Source organism: Ambystoma mexicanum, chromosome 2q (assembly GCF_040938575.1).
Source record: "Ambystoma mexicanum isolate Mex_15411 chromosome 2q, UKY_AmexF1_1, whole genome shotgun sequence".
NCBI classification, from domain to species: domain Eukaryota; kingdom Metazoa; phylum Chordata; class Amphibia; order Caudata; family Ambystomatidae; genus Ambystoma; species Ambystoma mexicanum.
In genome coordinates this window covers 186,061,461-186,068,645 of record NC_090924.1, presented here as the reverse complement: position 1 = coordinate 186,068,645, position 7,185 = coordinate 186,061,461, and the positions used below count along the sequence as shown (strand labels likewise).

The following is a 7,185-nucleotide window of genomic DNA, read 5'->3' as shown; positions in this document are numbered from 1 at the left end:
GAACCAGGTAGTATTTGGACTTACAAAAGACGGACTCACAGTCAAATGTGCTATCCGTTGACCCACTGACCCCCTTACCTTTTGTGTAATACTTTTGCTCTCAGTAGGGTTGTCCAAAGTTCTCTTCTTAAAGCGGCTTTCTTATAAAAAATCCTAGACCTGCTTTTTGTGGCACACATGCCTCATATCCCGTTGCTCTTGATAAACTCACATCATCTCCCCCCAATACAAGCTGTAAAAGATTTCCAGGCCTTATCCGAGCAAACTAGACGTGGGTCGAAGGTTCAGCAATCCTTAAATCAGCAGTAAAGTTAACATTGAAATCAGCCTCAGAATCTCTTCAAGGATGGTCCAACATCTATTGCTTACAGGGCTCAATCGGACAGCTTCTGGCACTGATGCCTTAAGCCACTTCCTGTTGTTGCCTTGTCCTTGATACAGCCATGGGCCCACATACACTCAGTGGTACAGAGTTTTTCTCATGTCTATGGGTCTATTGTGATGCTCTCAGGCTTGCATCACCCAGCCATTGTGATGGGGAGGGGTGTCATTTTGCAAGCACCCTGGAGCATGAATCTGTATATCTTCAAATATAATTGGCATTAAACCAAACCCTTTAGGACCAGATCAATACAGCAGCAAAGAATGCTTATTCATTGTTGTTTCCCTCTTCATTTCATACCACCCGATATTTAAATGGTGTTTGGACTTTCTACCCTCTGACATAAGGACATTTGGTATGGCAAACCTTTGACTAGATGTCCTAATCAATGGTTTGATTGACTCTCCCTTTGCACTTGCTTCAGCAACACATGTACTAATATTGGAATGATAATGTGAACATTAAATTGTCCCCTGCTCTAAAGGATGACACGCACATTCGTAAAGCATTCACTATTTTTGGCACATGACAGGACAGAAACTTTCTTAATTTGCAAGTCTTTATTTTTTAATACATGTTTTTTTAATGAAGATTGAAATTGTATGTTCATACATATTACACGACAACACACTACATTTTGCGCCAAATTCAACACTCATGCCTCAGGAGCCTTTTACTTGTGAGTCCTATTGACTGAATGAACAGCCCCCTCTCCTTCAATTTCTTGACTTGTACTTTTAGAAGTGGCAAGCTTCTTTTGTTTTTTTATCCCATTTTACCAAACTCCGTTTTATCAGTTTCCACCTTGTTGTGCACTCCAGCGTAAACTGCTTTAAGGTGCTATTTGCAAACATTGTTCTGAACTACAGCTTTACTTGCTTCTAGGCCTTAATCTTTAATTGGGGCTGAGCAGTGTACTCTGGCTTTGGCTGCTTTTAGTTGGTTGGTTTCTTTTTTGATTTCTGTAACTTTCAAAGAGTCCCATTGTGAAATACCGTTGTCAGAATGTGCTACAGTGCATGAAAACTTAAAATAAATGGTTGTGAGAGGGAGAGGGGGAGGGAGGGGGCGGGGGGAGAAAGAGAGCGGGCGGGAGGGGGAAGGTTAAGGAGGGAGGGAGAGAGAGAGAGAGAGAGAGAGAGAGAGAGAGAGAGAGAGAAAAAACAAAGAAAATATGGTATTCGGGGGGGCTATGTTTTTACATGGAAAAGATTTTAGGCTTTTAATCAAGTGGAAAGAGGCTCTGTGGCTGGTATCTCAGCCTGTTGATGCTTTGTTGAGTTGCTTGGAACATGCAACAAAGGTGACCTGAAGCACTCCCGACCAGGTTGCATGTCTCTAATTTACTGAAATCCCACAGACCTCCTCCGTGTGCCACAAAGTACCTGAGCTCTGCAGTTGTTCCCCACAAGTCGCCAAGCTCCCCAGATTTACTTTCTCAGAGTTGCTAGTTACTGCTACCCCACCTCGACCACTATATTTTCCCCAGATACTTGCTACTGTGCAGAAAGCAGGGCTAAGAGAGAGGGAGAAGGGGTGTGCCTATGCAAATCATCTGCCAGGATCATTCCTGGGAGGTCATTCCATCCCACCAAATGACACCCGAGCAGCGGCACATAATTTGGAGAACAGAAATATTCGGACAGGCCACAAAGCAAAGGCTGGGCCGTTGATTGAGGAACCCTTTAGCCATGTCTCCCTAAGTTACCGAGGTCCAGAAAAATTCCACCCTCAGCTCTCATAGAGAGGTCCTTGGCCGATCGTGGCCGATCAGGGCCGTGAAGGGTCGGGGTGACTGCACACTGCCTCACCTTTTCACTGCTTTCTACAGCGGTAATGCTTTTGCAGAAGGGACCTGTACAAGTGATTTTATTCTGCGCTGTGGGAAAGTGACATTTAACCACTGGCATTAACCAAACGACTTGCGCTGCTCAACGCACATACATGCAGAGAAATCATTTCATGTTTTTTGGGGAAGGTCTAGAGGGTCCTGCTGATTATTTATGAAGCTGTACGCTACTCTTGCTTTTACAGAGAGTCTTCCCTGCCCAGGAATGTTTAAGGCATACTGTATATCCCTCCCTTACAATGAAAACTCTGTTAAAAGCACAGAGGTACATAGGAATGGATCTGTTAAGAAATGAAACGAAAAACCTGGACAAAATGTCGAAACGGGTAGGATTTGGACTTAGCACATCTGACTGTGAGTCAGTTAATTGTATCTCTTCACCCACTGACCCCCTTTCCTTTTGTGTAATCCTTTTGCTCTCAATAGGATTTTCCAAAGTGGCTTTCATATAAAAGATCATAGACCTGCATTTTGTGGCACACAAGCCTCATATCCCGTTGCTCTTTATAAATTCACATCATCTCCCACCAATACAAGCTGTAAAAGATTTTCAGGGCTTAGCCAAGCAAACTAGACTTGGGTCGAAGGTTAAGCAATCCTTAAATCAGCAGCAGAGTTAACATTGAAATCAGCCTCAGAATCTCTTAAGGGATGGTCCAACATCTGTTGCTTGCAGCACGCAATGGGGCAGCCTGGGTGCTGACAGCTTAAGCCAGCTCCTGTTCTTGCCTTGTCCTTGATCCAGCCATGGGCCCACATGCACTCAGAGGAATAGAGTGTTTCTCGTGTCTATGGGTCTGCCGTGATGCTCTCACGCTTGCATCACCCAGCCTTCGTGATGGGGAGGGTGTGTCAATTTGCAAGCACCCTGCAGCATGAATCTGTTTATCTTTAAATATAATTGCCATTAAACCAAACCCTTTAGGACCGGATCAATACGGCAGAAAAAGAATGCTGATGTATTGCTGTTTGCCTCTTAATTTCATACCATCCAACATATAAATGGTGTTTGGTCAATGATTTGCCATATCAAATGTCCTTATGTCACAGGCAGAAAGTTCAGAGGTCCTAATCAATGGTTTGGTTGGCTCTCCCTTTGCGCTTGCCTTAAGGCGCCAGCACCAGAGGCTGCCCGATTGCGCCCTGAAAGCAACCAATGTTGAGCCATCCTTTAAGAGATTCTGAGGCTGATTTCAATGTTATTTTTGCTGCTGATTTAACGATTGCTCAACCTTCGACCCACGTCTAGTTTCCTTGGCTATGCCCTTGACATCTTTTACAGCTTGCATTGGTGGGAGATGATGTGAGTTTATCGAGAGCAACGGGATATGAGGCATGTGGGCCATAAAAAACAGCTCTGGGATTTTTTTTTAATCAGAAAGCCCCTTTAAGTAGGGAACTTTGGATGGACAGCCCTGCTGAGAGCAAAAGGATTACACAAAAGATAAGTGGGTCAGTGGGTCAAGGGATAGCACATCTGACTGTGAGTCAGTTTATTGTTAGTCCAAATCCTACCCGTTTCAACATTTTTCCAGGCTTTTTGTTTAATTTCTTAACAGATCCATTCCTATGTAGCTCAGCAACACATGTACTAATATTGGAATGATAATGGGAACATTGAATTGGCCCCTGCTCTGAAGGATGACACGTACATTTGTAAAGCATTCACTATTTTTAGCACATGACGGGACAGAAACTTTGTTAATTTGCAAGTCTTTATTTTTTAATTCATCTTTTTTGATGAAGATTGAAATTGTATGTTCATAGGGGCTGACGCCTGGGCAGCGGCAGGCAATTTGGAGAACAGAAATATTATTCATACATATTAAACAACAACACAATACATTTTGCGCCAAATTCAACACTAATGCCTCAGGAGCCTTTTACTTGTGAGTCCTAGTGACTGAATGAACAGCCCCGTCCCCTTCAATTTCTTGACTTGTACTTTTAGAAGTGGCACGGTTCCCATTCGACCAAATTCAGTATTATCACTTTCCCCATTGTTGTGCACGCCAGCGTAAACTGCTTTAAGGTGCTATTTGCAAACATCGCTCTGAACTACAGCTTTATTTGCTTCTAGGCCTTTATCTTTAATTGGGGCTGAGCAGTGTACTCTGGATTTGGCTGCTTTTAGTTGGTTGATTTCTTTTTTGATTTCTGTAACCTTCAAAGAGTCCCATTGTGAAATACCATTGTCAGAATATGCTACAGTGCATGAAAACTTAAAATAAATGGTTGTGAGAGGGAGAGGGAGAGGGGGAGGGAGGGGGCGGGGGGAGAAAGAGAGCGGGCGGGAGGGAGGAAGGAGGGAGGGAAGGAGGAAGGGAGAGAGAGAGAGAGACAGAGAGAGAGGAAACAAAGAAAATATGGTATTCGGGGGTTGGGGGGCTATGTTTTTACATGGAAAAGATTTTAGGCTTTTAATCAAGTGGAAATGGCTCTGTGGCTGGTATCTCAGCCTGTTGATGCTTTGTTGAGTTGCTTGGAACATGCAAGGAAGGAGACCTGAAGCACTCCCAACCAGGTTGCATGTCTCCAAGTTACTGAAATCCCACAGACCTCCTCCCTGTGCCACAAAGTTCTGGGCACTGAGCTCTGTAGTTCCCCACAAGTCGCAAAGCACCCCAGATTTACTTTCTCAAAGTTGCTAGTGACTGCTACCCCACCTCGACCACTATATTTTCCCCAGATACTTGCTACTGTGGAGTAAGCAGGGCTAATAAAGAGGGAGAGGGGGTTTGCCTATGCAAATCATCTGCCAGGATCCTACCTGGCAGGTCATTCCATCTTACCAGCTGACACCTGGGCAGCGGCAGGTAATTTGGAGAACAGACATATACGGACAGGCCACAAAGCAAAGGTTGGGCCGTTGATTGAGGATCCCTTTAGCCATGCCTCCCTAAGTTACCGAGGTCCAGAAAAATTCCACCCTCAGCTCTCATAGAGAGGTCCTTGGCCGATCGTGGCCGATCAGGGGAGTAAAGGGTCGGGGGTGACTGCACACTGCCTCACCTTTTCACTGCTTTCTACAGTGGTAATGCTTTTGCAGAAGGGGCCAGTACAAGTGATTTTGTTCTGCGCTGTGGGAAAGTGGTTAATGTCAGTGGATAAATGTCAAACTACTTGCGCTGTTCAACACACATACATGCAGAGAAATAATGTTATGTTTTTTGGGGAAGATCTAGAGGGTCCTGCTGATGATTTATTAAACTGTCTGCTACTCTTTCTTTTACATAGAGTCTTCCCTGCCCAGGAATGTTTAAGGCATATTGTATGTCCCTCCCTTACAATGAAAACTCTGTTGAAAGCACAGAGGTACATAGGAATGGATCTGTTAAGAAATGAAACAAAAAGCCTGGAAAATGTCGAACCAGGTAGTATTTGGACTTACAAAAGACGGACTCACAGTCAAATGTGCTATCCGTTGACCCACTGACCCCCTTACCTTTTGTGTAATACTTTTGCTCTCAGTAGGGTTGTCCAAAGTTCTCTTCTTAAAGCGGCTTTCTTATAAAAAATCCTAGACCTGCTTTTTGTGGCACACATGCCTCATATCCCGTTGCTCTTGATAAACTCACATCATCTCCCCCCAATACAAGCTGTAAAAGATTTCCAGGCCTTATCCGAGCAAACTAGACGTGGGTCGAAGGTTCAGCAATCCTTAAATCAGCAGTAAAGTTAACATTGAAATCAGCCTCAGAATCTCTTCAAGGATGGTCCAACATCTATTGCTTACAGGGCTCAATCGGACAGCTTCTGGCACTGATGCCTTAAGCCACTTCCTGTTGTTGCCTTGTCCTTGATACAGCCATGGGCCCACATACACTCAGTGGTACAGAGTTTTTCTCATGTCTATGGGTCTATTGTGATGCTCTCAGGCTTGCATCACCCAGCCATTGTGATGGGGAGGGGTGTCATTTTGCAAGCACCCTGGAGCATGAATCTGTATATCTTCAAATATAATTGGCATTAAACCAAACCCTTTAGGACCAGATCAATACAGCAGCAAAGAATGCTTATTCATTGTTGTTTCCCTCTTCATTTCATACCACCCGATATTTAAATGGTGTTTGGACTTTCTACCCTCTGACATAAGGACATTTGGTATGGCAAACCTTTGACTAGATGTCCTAATCAATGGTTTGATTGACTCTCCCTTTGCACTTGCTTCAGCAACACATGTACTAATATTGGAATGATAATGTGAACATTAAATTGTCCCCTGCTCTAAAGGATGACACGCACATTCGTAAAGCATTCACTATTTTTGGCACATGACAGGACAGAAACTTTCTTAATTTGCAAGTCTTTATTTTTTAATACATGTTTTTTTAATGAAGATTGAAATTGTATGTTCATACATATTACACGACAACACACTACATTTTGCGCCAAATTCAACACTCATGCCTCAGGAGCCTTTTACTTGTGAGTCCTATTGACTGAATGAACAGCCCCCTCTCCTTCAATTTCTTGACTTGTACTTTTAGAAGTGGCAAGCTTCTTTTGTTTTTTTATCCCATTTTACCAAACTCCGTTTTATCAGTTTCCACCTTGTTGTGCACTCCAGCGTAAACTGCTTTAAGGTGCTATTTGCAAACATTGTTCTGAACTACAGCTTTACTTGCTTCTAGGCCTTAATCTTTAATTGGGGCTGAGCAGTGTACTCTGGCTTTGGCTGCTTTTAGTTGGTTGGTTTCTTTTTTGATTTCTGTAACTTTCAAAGAGTCCCATTGTGAAATACCGTTGTCAGAATGTGCTACAGTGCATGAAAACTTAAAATAAATGGTTGTGAGAGGGAGAGGGGGAGGGAGGGGGCGGGGGGAGAAAGAGAGCGGGCGGGAGGGGGAAGGTTAAGGAGGGAGGGAGAGAGAGAGAGAGAGAGAGAGAGAGAGAGAGAGAGAGAGAGAAAAAACAAAGAAAATATGGTATTCGGGGGGGCTATGTTTTTACA

At 43.7% G+C, this 7,185-nt stretch overlaps 2 non-coding genes across 2 annotated transcripts; both read left to right on the top strand.

Annotated features, from left to right (window-relative positions):
- The first annotated feature begins 797 nt into the window (after positions 1-797).
- Positions 798-902, top strand: LOC138570695 (U6 spliceosomal RNA). Its single transcript, XR_011303730.1, has one exon. It is a non-coding gene; the product is annotated as a U6 spliceosomal RNA (small nuclear RNA).
- Positions 903-6,395: 5,493 nt separating this feature from the next.
- Positions 6,396-6,500, top strand: LOC138570694 (U6 spliceosomal RNA). The gene has a single exon (XR_011303729.1). It is a non-coding gene; the product is annotated as a U6 spliceosomal RNA (small nuclear RNA).
- The last annotated feature ends 685 nt before the right edge of the window (positions 6,501-7,185 follow it).